Source organism: Drosophila sechellia, chromosome 3R (assembly GCF_004382195.2).
Source record: "Drosophila sechellia strain sech25 chromosome 3R, ASM438219v1, whole genome shotgun sequence".
NCBI classification, from domain to species: domain Eukaryota; kingdom Metazoa; phylum Arthropoda; class Insecta; order Diptera; family Drosophilidae; genus Drosophila; species Drosophila sechellia.
This window is the reverse complement of record NC_045952.1, coordinates 25,319,731-25,332,125: the sequence shown is the minus strand read 5'-3', so window position 1 is coordinate 25,332,125 and position 12,395 is coordinate 25,319,731. Positions and strand designations below refer to the sequence as shown.

Here is a 12,395-nt window from a genome sequence, read left to right as displayed (position 1 = left end):
ATATGTGGTGCAAATATTTCATTCATGACGCTTGTAAATCTTCTTTTGATTGCACTTAATACTTGTCACACAGCACGGCGCAAAAAAGAGATTCCTAGCAAAGGCATTCCGCACACAGAAAATACCCAGGAGCTGGAGCTGCTCAGCAACCACCATATTGGGAGCACAAAAAAAGCCAGCCAGCAAGCAAACTAACAAGAAAAACTGCCAACGGTAGGAAGAAAATCATAATAATCCAACATGTTTGCATTCAAATTGAGAATTTCTCATATGCTCCACCTGAATGGGAACACGTATGTATATGCCTTTGAATGTGTGCGTTAGTGTGCCTCCGCGCTTGTGTGCGTATTTGTGCACAGAGAGAAAAGTAAGGAATATTATATATATTGCCTTAAATTTAGATATTTGAGATCATTCAATCTAAAAATAAAATTTAAATGTTGGCTAAATGAGACTTCGCAATTTTTTCATCTGTAAGTGAGTAAGTATTTCTATCTCTGCTGGGAAATCTCATTTCATTTGTGCACCATGCAAACAGCCTTCTCACACACGAAGGTACACGCAAGGCTGTCGTATTCGCCTTTCAGCTCTGCCAGTTAAAAATCATGTTTTCAATGCGAAAGATTTTGGCTATCAGCAAAACACGGCCGCAGGATACAGATCCGGATCCTTGTTGCCCGGAATGAGAGACACCTTTTACCGCAATTTATCGTTCGCTGAATCTTAAATCCCCTTTATCACACTCGTACACACACAAGCACACACACATGCAAACAGTCGGACGAGAGAATGTGTTTGCCATCCATGTCGCTGTGCGTTGGTATGGCGATTCTTTGGCATTATCCTTGGCGGCCTCGCGTTGTAAAACCAGAATTATGCTTTTTTATTGAAAGTGAATGAAGCATAGAGGGTGCTCGGTAAAAAACAAACAAGTCAAGGTGCGCGAAATATGCACACCATATAGATTTTAATCTCGGAATTTATATTTGCCTCGTTTGAGAGGCATGGTAAAAAGGTGAGCATGGAGGGAGTATTGAAAAGGTCCCAAGTGACTGGGCACAAAAGAATGCAGGAATCCGAGAGGCCTCCGCCGGTCTCCATTTACTTGGTTATCAGGGAAAATCTTGAAAACTTATTAGCAGATACTTGAAGGGTCTCTCGCAGCTAATAAAAGCCAACTTCACGTTCTGTGTCAGCTGCCTGCCAACTTATTATTCGCTGGTCCTTACCGCCCGCCACAAGAGTGCCAAAAAAGCATAAAAAAAGTGCCAAGATGTCGGAAAGGACTCTCATCCCCTCATTCTTGTAATATTCAAAGTGTCCTGTTAACGCTTTTCAAGAGAAACTTTTCAAATCTACAAATTGGTTTCGCCTCTAACCGCAAGAAAAAGATTGCCGAGCCTTTCCAACTCGAAGGCTGACAAATCTCTGGCCCCAAAACGCACATACGCACCAAGGCAAATTTCACGCCAGGTCCAAAGGCAATGTGAAGTCAAGTCAACTGCGGGAAAAAGAAAAGTACGAAGAAAGTTGGTAGAGAGGGTACACGATATTGGGAAAGGGCCAAGGCAATGGCAAACGAAGGCAAAATCAAGTATAACACAGGCAAAACGTGGGGCTAACAACGCTAATACCCCAGGAAAATCCCAGCGAACAGCGGGGTAAACTTTCACAATCTCCAGATCCTTCGGCTCTACCCATTCCTTGTTCGATCCCACTCCACTGCCATTCACTTCCATTCACTACCAACCATTCTCGACCCTTTGCGACAAACAAATCCAGCCAACAACTTTTGCGAAAAACTTTATGCATTTCACTGCTGATGATGAAAACAAGGGCTACACGACAAAAAAAAGCGAAGCGAAGTGAAGTGAAGAGAAGGAAAAAACAAACGTAATTCCCGCATTTTCTTGATTTTAAAATTTACGAACGGCACCAGCGGAAAATAAGAAAACGCTTGCTCCAAGGAGCCAGGACACATGTCCATCCCATCCGCCCGAGGCTGATGCAGAGGGATTCGGTGCGGATGGAGCGATGGAGCGATAACTTTTTGATGTTTTATGGCTGTCAAGTTTTTCTGTCGCCATGTCAAAATTTTATTATAAATTCCCACCAACAACCCCACCCACCCATTTGGGCCTCCTTCTGGCCCGCATCTTCTTGCTTAGCTCGCTTGCCAGCGTCATTGATTTGCATAAAAACGTTAACAAATATTTTCCATTTTATTATGGCAAGTGGGACCCGAAAAAAAATGATAACAAAGCGCGGTCCAAGCTGCAAAGAACCGACAGACAGCGGTGAAATTCAATATGTTTTGTCTTCAGTTTTTGTTTCTCGGCGGTAAAAAGGATGCAGATGAGACTGCTGACTGAAAGGAGGGCCTCGAATGGGCAGTACCCTTTAGGAAATAATCCAAATCGGACAGATATAATAATTCTCTGATAGTTTATGCACTTTAGAACACTGCTTCCTAAAGCCAACCTGCATTTTTAGGAATATTTAATACTATCGATATTGAACGAAGTTTAAACAAAGTAACCAACACACTCGTTGCCTGCAGGATATCGAAAAGAATAATAAAAAGTTATTCTTAAAAAATGAAACCTGCAGCAGTGTTAACCCTTAAATGTAAACTCCAACAGCAAGTTTGAGGACCCGGGGTCCTGAATGCAAGGGTATTCCATACATCAAAAACTGTAGCTGCCTTTGGGGCGCAAAAAAGACAAACAAGTCGCTTTCGTTTTTATTGTTGTTGCTGCTGGGCTGCTGCCGCTTGGTAAATATTAAAAATACATGTAAAATTCAATTTCTTGGCCTGGGCATGGGTATGAGCTTATGTTTGTTGACTCGCGGCTGCTTGTCGCAAATAAAATCTACATGAAAAGCAAAAAGGAAAGGACTCCTAAGGGGTCCTCAAACCCAGCAGCCCGCCTCCTGCGTCCTGCGTCCTTTGACACTTTTGCTCCAGCAAGCTCAATATAAATAAATAAAATTCTTTGCGGCTGTTTTGCGGTGTTGTCGGCTGGCACCAAAAACCGCTGCTGGAAAATTAATTGAAAATGCTTTCGCTTTAAATAAATGTTCAAGGCAGATCGCCCTCTGCGCCCCTCTCAATAAGAAAAAAAAAGGAATCGAGGCAAAAAGTAAAAGCAATTTCAATTATACGAAGAAGTCATTGAAAATAGGAGGAAAAAAAGACAGGCGCAATAATAAGACACAAAATCAATGACTGTATTTGATTGAATCAAATGTGTGCCGTTGTGTGCTGCAATTAAGGCGATCTAAGGATAAATAAGACGGAGTGAAAAAGGGCCAGTCTGGGCCTCCAAGTCCCAGTTGCCCCTGGGAAAATCGGCTCTCATGCATTCCTGTCACGATTTTCGATTTGCTTGGCTTTTGAAGATGTCGTCTCGCTTGGAGTAGGTACTATATATATATATATATATATATGTATATGTATGTTCGTACTTATTTACAATCAACTGCACTAAATTGGGCTAAAACTTTTTAAAATGCCATACATCTTCGGCTCGAATCGGCGCAATTCGATTTTGGGCGAAAAATCCTGGGAAACAAACGCTTAATTTAATTTATTTTGCGCAATTTTCCAATGCTATGCTGGCTCAGCACGAACGGCTGCTCATTAATTTTGTTTTATTTCATTTTATTGGCGCATCAATCGACAGAAGGGGCGCGCGCTCAAGAATCCCAATTTGAGACTCCACTGAAAGTCAGCAACTTTGTTGTTTTTTTTTCTTTTTGCTTGCTATTTAGTGTTAAATTTTATGCAATTCACGTTTCACGTTTTCCATGTTTCCCGCTCGAATGGGCCGCCCGAAATGCCCGCCCATTGCTCATTATCGTTGTCATCATCTGGGAAAATCTTTTCATTTCCCGGTCGCCCCTGGATGATAATTGAAATTGAACAATTCTAATCGATATTCTGTTGAGGCGTGAAATTTCAGCATTGCCTCTGCATCCTCATGAAATCTCCTTAACTTGGCTTATCTGCTTATCTGGCCAGCCGCAACAACAAAAGGCGCTTCCAGCTCCATGAAAGAAATGAATGTCAGAGGAAGTTTTTAGCCGGCAAACATTTGAATGTAGTGCTCGGGGCGCACTGAATGTTAATTCGCAACAACCAGAGTTAGCCAGTCAGAGTTGGCCCATATGTATGAGCCCAGGGGGATTTAGATGGCGCATTTAAATAATACTTGAAAAGCTTTTTAAATATTCATTTATATTTATGCACTTATCCTGCGGCCAAAGCCTGCTAAACATGCCCCGGTTGACAGGTCGCATTTGTGTGGGAAAGTTTTGGTTCGTTCCCAGCCTTATGCTTGAGTTCTCATAAATAGAGCGATTGCAGACAATTGAAAAGCGATAAACAAAGCAAATACAATTCGTTTGAACAGGCAGGAAACGACCCAACTTCAAAATAAATCCTTGGATACTCACTCAAAGGAGGTTCAAATAAAAAATGCTCTGAAGTTCGGATGCTTAAAGCTGCTTAGGGTTTCTGCTTACCTGCAAATATATATATAGAAAAAAAAGGAAGAATATAATGTACTGGATTAGAACAAGCTCGCTTGATGGATTGTGTGAATGCATTTGCCAGGGACAGCTCAAATTGCCAAGTTTCCCACAGGACCGACATAATTGATCAATATTTAGCATGGCAGCGCGTCAGTGTCGACAGGCAAAGTGCCAGACATGCAAACAGGTCATCAGGGTGACTTGGGCGGGCTGACACGGATAAGACCGATTGGGGGATAGGCCAGGACCCCAGGACCCCAGGACCCCAAAGAACCCCCAGTTTAAGGGGCCTTTGCCTGGGTAAACTATTTCGCATAATTGGTTGCCGCTTCTAATTGCTTTCTGACAAAATATCTCTCTTAGTGTGTATGTGTTTAGAACTCAAACAGCGAATTCGTCATTATCTTTTAATTAATTTTCTCGACCAAACGATGAAAGTTTTCTCCAGAGCTTCATTTTCTTTTGCCAGCCTTCTGTTTTTCTCGTTTTTTTTGTTTTTCGTTTTGGTTTTTTGTTTGCTGGTCTTCGGTCCTGTTTTCATGACAAACACACAGCCAAAGGACAGCAATAAGCATTGCTTTATTTATCTTGTGTCTGCTTTTAGTTTTGGCCTCTGACAGTTTTCATGAAAACAGAATTTTCCTTTTCATTTTGCTGCTGCTTGGCAAAATAATTACAAAACGAAACGCTGCTGCTTCTACTGCCGCTGCTGCTGCTGCCACAGCGCGCTGATGTCGACATGAAAAGTCTTATTTGTCAAATGGCTCAGAGCCCCAAATTGGACTCGTCTGTTTGCCGGTGGCGATGGCGAAGAAGGAAGAAATCACATCCCACTCCTTCTGCGGCTTAAGCGGCTTACGTGGAAATCTCAGCTGCGAGGCACTGCCGGGCCTGATTCCCACGCTAGGTTCCCTCCTCGATTAACATAATCGAGGTAGATCCGATCCATCAGTAAATTGGTTGGCCACAAAATCGCATCAAGTAGACCCCCATTTTGCCCCGTCCACTTTATCGCGCTAACTAAATTATTGGAAAATGCATTCCTCGCGAGCTTTTCACGGCGCATGCGCAGCCGCATCAAAGGTGTTGCCACAACGCGGCAATCACGACGAGTCCAATCGAAGAAGACCCCGTTATGTGTGAGTAAGCCACAGGCATTTCCTACTGGCATTTGTGTAAGCCAGGCTCAAAGTACAGTGCGTTTCGTAGTTATAATAGGTATTTTGAAGAAGTAACATGTTTATGAAACAACAATAAACAACGTTTGATTTTCCACTGATTTTATATACATTTGCTTAACCCTTTTGCAAATAATATTTGTACTTTCTCCGCTTTTATTACCACATTATTTGCGTTTTCGCTACACAATTTTTGTATAAAGCCACTTGCTGTGCGCCTCCGCTTGCCTTAACAACGCGTGACGCACTGTATGGTGTCTTGTAATATATTTTCGAGTTTCAATTTGGGGTCTTGACTTTAGCTGCGCTTATTTCTGTGGCAGCGGCGTCTCTCAGACTTACTTGTCAGTTTTAATAACTCGCCTGTTGCGAGGCAGATAGGCGCATCGTACCATCATCATCATCATCATCATCATCATCATGGGCGGGAGCCATAGAAGTTATGATTTTAAGCTGCAGGTTCATTAAACTTTCTGTGCTGACTGGGCCATAAATTAGGCAGGCATACATATGTGTGTATACAGAGAATATCAATAATGTTCTCTGGCCCTTCAGGCTTATGGGCCATTAAAAAGTATGACTATGGTTATGCCTCTGGACGGACAGTGACTGTTCAGACACTTGTGATATAATATCGACGCTGGCTCGTTCATAATTAATGCGCAGTGTCCTAATAATAACAGTAATTAATGTGTACTGGAATGCTAGATTCGGCATCTGAAATCAATATTAAATGGGGGCCCCTTGTGAAGGTCTGCCCACGCGACTCGATTAAAAATTAAGCACTGTCCCCACAAACAGATTTCTACCATTCGCAGAGGAAGAGAGAGTGGGAAACACTCGAAAGATAGCGGGGACAACGTAAAAAAAAGAATCAAAATCAATTTTATGTTTATGACACTCTGCTTTTTACGACCTCTTATGTGGATCCACACAGCGGGCAGCTTAAAACATGCAAGACTACAGCTCAGATTTGGCTTCGTGTCTGAGTTTTGTGTTTTTAGTTCTGATTGTGTGGTGGCATTATCATTGACTTCCATCTAAGAGGTGGCCTGGATTTATACATACATACATATATTTGGTATTCCCATTTGTACATATGTATGTGTCCAGGGCCAGGGTCCACAAAAATGGGCACAAAAAAAAGAAGAAAAAACTGTCATATGTTGATTTTAATGGCGTCAATCTGTGCAAACAGTCGGACATTTCGCTCCTGTCTGTCCCATTTGCCCCATCTGTCCCGTCTCTGTTTGCATTTATAATTTGTTTGTGTATTGATTTACATGTACGCTGGCCATCAGTCTTGCTCCGATTTTGCTGGATGAAGTGAATTGTTTATAGAGCCTGCATAAAAATTGCAGACATACCGATACCGTGCCCCTACCATCCCGTCTGCAACATATTGACACATTTTAGTCCGCGACTGATTGCTATATAATTCCGACTGTCCCCACCAATTGCAGTTTGGATATGGACGTGGATACGGATTGTATCCATGTGTGTATGTGTGTGTCTGCGTGGCGGGCGTCTCATTAGGAATGCAAATGTTAGTCCTTGTCCGCCCTTAATGTGCTATTAAATTTTCAAGCGATATGCCATTGATGTAAATTCGAGGGGCTGGCTCCTGACATTTTCGGTTATTGGGGATCATGTCGAGGCGAAATATGTGTGTGTGTGTGTGTTCAAACATTTTCCCAGGCCGAATGGCCGGATATCAATCATTAACGTTAGCAGGAGTCGCAGCCGAAGTCCCTTTAATTGCAGACCATCCACGCAAAGTGTTGAGTGTTGGCCCTTGGGAGTGGCGTTATCATGGCATCTTGGCCATCTAAGTACATTTTCGACTTATCGGTGACTTTAATCTTGAGACGTTCACAAGGGTGCTCGGCGGGGCATGATGACTCGATCGCCTTTTACTGGCACCTACGAAAAAAACCTGTCTTCCTGTTCTTATTGTTGCGTGGGCATTTCTTATCAGTGAATGCCCATCAATGGAAAAGCGTAGGTTTTCCCATTTTCCCAATCCATTATCTTTCACTTTGGGTTCGTGTTCGTTCCATTCTTAAAGCTAAATCAAGCGTTGGCCATTCACCATTTGAGGTATTTTATAATATCTGGCCCAAATCGTTGCTGACTTACTGTTCTTCGGCTTGGCTTTCCCCGCTTTTCTGAGCATTAAAATTAGCTTAAATTTTAATTATAGCCAAGTGCCCATTTGGGCTCGCTGGCCCACTAATGAAGTTCAAATATTCGTAGCATTTTTTTTTATTTTTTTCGGTCCAAACTCCAGATCAAAACCTGAGCCAGAACATTTTATGCTAATGACAAATGCTTTTATCTCGGCCAGAACAAAGCGGGCCAAAAAGAAAAGGAGGATGAAAAACGGAAAATTATAAGCAGAAATTGTTGGCAACCTGCTGCTGATGCTGATGCTTATGCCGCTGCTGTTGCTTTTCCTTTTCCAGCTGCGTGGCAGGAGTTTTCCCGACTTTCCACCCCACCACTGACCCTAATCATTGTGCCGGACTGACCCGCCAAGTTGGTGAAAAGCTGCAGATCGGGGACCGTGAAAATTACACCGCCTTTCCCCCGCCGCCGCAATGAGGTTACAAATATTACATGCCAGGTGGGTGGGTGTTTTTGGGTGACTAAATTTATGCATTTTTTTCTATGCGGCTTTAATTAAATTTCTCTTTTTCGGTATGTTTATTTTTTTTTTTGAATTTTTCCCTGCCGTTTTCTGTGGCCGCTAATTTCCACGTTTAGGCGCGTCTAATGTTTCCCCTGCTGTGGTCGTGTTTCTTTATTCAAATAAGAAAATATGTGGCTGTGTCACAGGTGAGGAGAAGTAAGGCCTAATTGGCCCTGCCGGGGTTTATTATATCAACATTTACTCGGCTTCATTTGCTATGTCTCATTCTCGTTCCCATTCTGGCGCCATCTGTTTGATTATGGAAATCGATTAGCCAAGTCCATCTAATGAACTAGACCAGAGCACAGGACACGGATCAGAAAACATGTCGCGACCGAAAACTTCATGAGGGAAAACTCCTGCACGCAGGTAGGGCCAAAAAAAAAGTGAGAACATAAAGGGCACTAGGACGGGGACAAACAATGGAGAGATAACCCAAAGATAGACAGACAGTGGAAAATTAATGAGATTTTTCGTTTGTGCAGCTGATGAAGGCATTAGGGTGAAAGCAAGTGCAACGACTTCATTTCCCTCCCTCCACCGAGAGAATGTCGCAGTGGGGAACTTATGGGTCTTCCTCCCTTCACGATTTTATGGTCAGCTGAAGCAATAAAATTGAAATTAATTAATTAAATGCAACGCAATAAGACCGGTGACTGACCAGGCAGGTCTATTTCAGTTCAATCTGATTGGAGAGTAAAAAACCTCACACGTCGAAATCACACGAAAAGAAATGAGATGTTCAAAAAAACAGGTGAAAACAATAGGGTAAGTATTATATTAAGCTATACTCTTAAATGGCATAATATAATCTTGTGCTACAATACAAAATGTTTATATTACACATACTGGATATAAGAATCTCTTATGGATAGTATTTTTTTAATAACAGATCTTATAGATACAATCTGAAGCTGTGTTTTTTTCCGTGCAGTTGCCTCCCATTGACGTCACGGATCTGGTTTGACTTTGGGTTTAACCGCCCGCTGATCTGCGATCGGGAGAGTAAGACATATGTTGGATCGATCGTAACGCTCTTCTCAGTTTAGGAGGCTGACTCATCGCGCTGAGCGGACCGAAAGTCATAGAAACGCTGAAAGCCGACGTGCTAATTATCAACACAAGTCGCCAATAACGAAGAGTGAAATAGCAGAAAGCTAAAAAACACTTGGCAGATGTAAAAACCAAAGCGGAGTCAGCTTTGAATATTGTTTTTCTGCCATTGCGCTTATCAACCGAGTGGACAAACGCCCTCAATACTGAGAGGGGGAAAAATAAAGCAAACGACTAAAAAAGCGAGTACAATGAATCTTAAATGAGTCTCTCCTCATTGTGCAGAAATATTTATAACAAACGTGTATGTATGACAATTCATTTTGGGCAACTTTTACCGCCTGCAGTTGAACGAGTGGCGGCGGTTTGGCCATAACAATAACGGAGCCACAATTACAGCTACTTTCTAACGTGGCCAAGACGAAAGACCCGAGCGGGAGCATCTTGAACGTTTGCAGTTTGCCGTTTCCACTTCATTTTTTTCGTTCACTTCTTTTTTTTTGGCAGAAGTTAAGTAGACTGTTAAATGACATCCGCAGTTTTACCTTCACAGACGAAGACTCACATTTATTTTTCATCAGCTTGCCGCCATTGTTATAGCCGCTTTGAAAGCTTCTTTGTCTTTGATCTGGGCCAAAGAGGAAAAATCTTAACCCAAATCCAAAGTACAGTTATTCGGAAAAGCCGCAGGCGAAAGGAGCTCAATGGCAGAATGTTTAGTATCGAAATGAAAAATACAATCAATATTTATATATATTGTATAATTATTGTTAAAACAGCATTGTTCTTGAATTCAGGATGTGCTGCTTCTGAGCGATAAGCATTGAACTTTTGATAGCCTTGGGGTTTTCAACATTTTTCATATTAGTATGTAGCAAGTGCTCAAGGGCTGTCAACTAAGAAGAAATTTATGGAGATGGGAAAATCAAGAAGAATCATGAATGAATTTAAAACATTAGTCCAAGTTTATCATAGGGTCAGGCGGGATTTTAGATTTTAATAATAGAATTTTTACCATAATTGGTACGAATGAGACGATTCTTATCACTTGCTTCTTTTCTTATTTTGTTTAGCTGTTTCTAATCAACAACTTATAATCTTTTGAAACTCAGGTTGGTAAATCCTAACTTTAAGTGATGGGAAATTTTCGGGTTTGTTAGAAGAAGTACTTTTGAATGAAACGTAATGACTGTATGTTATTCAATCTTCGGTCCGGGTAGTCCATGTCAAATCAATGATACCTCAAACATATATAATTGGAAGTTATCCCGAATCTTGAATTTCATTTCCCTTTGTTCAGCACACTCAACCGATGAGTTCTGTATAAATTTGCGTAATTTAATACAACAATGGCAATCAGTATATTTCCCACTATCAGAGCCAACTAAAAACCACTAGCCCTTCTGCTGCATGGAATATCCAGATAACAGGAAACTTTGTTTACTCTCAATCGAAGGGTTCTATAAATAATTGGCTAAATCACGTTCGTTTAATTGCACAAAGCCGAACTGCAGCATTACCCTGGAATTCCCACCTTAAATACAAATAAAAGTCGCCGCAATGAAAACCTGTTGAACGAAGCTCGCTTTGGTAGTAAATAAACTTTTGTTGTGTCTGTTTGTTTTTTTCGATTCCAAACTGGTTTCTGGCCAAAATTTTGAGTGTTAATATGCTGGCTCGTGAGCTTTGGGGCAAGTGCGTGTGTTTTGTTTTCTTTTTTTCATTTTTTTTTCGTTCATGGTTTGGCCAAAACGCAAAGCACACCCCAAGGCCGAAGAGCACTTGCTGCTGCACTGCAGCATTTTGCACATTTCCCTGGAAAGTGCCGAGAAAAACCACGGAAATTGTGGACAAAAAGAGTGTGACACACACAAGCACTGGGGAAAATTGTGCAACGGTAACAACTGCTGTAACTGTTATTTATCGCCAATTTGCACAGGAAAAAAATACGGTTTTACGCTGATGTTATTGATTAATCAATTTAAAGATGTTTACAAATATTTTGCAGCTTATTATATGTACTTTAAATTGATTTTATTTTTTTTCAGTCAAAATGGACACAAAATGTCAACCAATTGTCCGATGAGCCATCAATTAGGTAAATTTTGTTTTCTGTGCAATTATAGGCGAATTGGACTGATCAGCGAGTGGGACAGAGATAGCCGAGCTTAGAGCGCGCCAAGCGAAGCTTAGCACAAAGCGAAATCGAATGGGAGATAACGAGACAGAGCGAGATGGCACGGTTCAAAGTGTAATAACTGAACAAGGAGACGTAAATACTTACCGTTTTAATACGTGTTTTACTAAATGTGAGGTTAGGTACTCCGCTGCGATCTCTTGTGCAAATATTAATATTTATATGGCTTTTCTTAAGCTGCCACGAACAAACACGCACTGGCACTGTTGTTTAGCTTCTCTGTTCGCGCTTGTTCGCACTTTGAAGCCGCGATTTTTCGCGTTTTTTTTTTGGTTAAATGCTTGCTACACTTTCACACATTTGCATTTAATTGCGCCTTGTGTTTCTTGTTTTTATGGATTTTGTGCTGCGTTGCGTTGCTCTTAACTTGGCTTATTCGCATCGGTTGCCAAATCGCTGGCCATAAAACGAGACAAACAAAAGCGGCCCACAACACACGAACCCGCGACTCTGGCTGGGAAAATCTAAAATCCAACTGCTACAAGCGCAACAAGCGTGCGTTCACGTCGGCTATTCGAAACAAACTGAACTCGACTCGAAAAGAAAGAAGAACTGAGAGCTGAAGAGCTGGTAGTGCGCTTAGTGTGGAGGGAAAGACGAGAGAGTGACTGAGTCGGAGAGAACATACCCTTTGCTCTATATAGAAAACATTAATTACTTAAATATGTTATCACACTATTTATATTTTATATATTAAATTATATTAATTTTGTCACTTTCTTAAACTCCGGTTCGTTAA

At 41.5% G+C, this 12,395-nt stretch overlaps 1 protein-coding gene across 1 annotated transcript in view; it reads right to left on the bottom strand.

Annotated features, from left to right (window-relative positions):
• LOC6617087 (protein toll) overlaps window positions 1-12,162 on the bottom strand; it is a 43,142-nt gene extending 30,980 nt beyond the window's left edge. Inside the window, exon 1 of the mRNA XM_002041378.2 lies at window positions 11,744-12,162. The gene's annotated coding sequence lies outside the window, so the exon portion shown is untranslated. The remainder of the gene's footprint in view (window positions 1-11,743) is intronic.
• Between the last annotated feature and the right edge of the window lie 233 nt (window positions 12,163-12,395).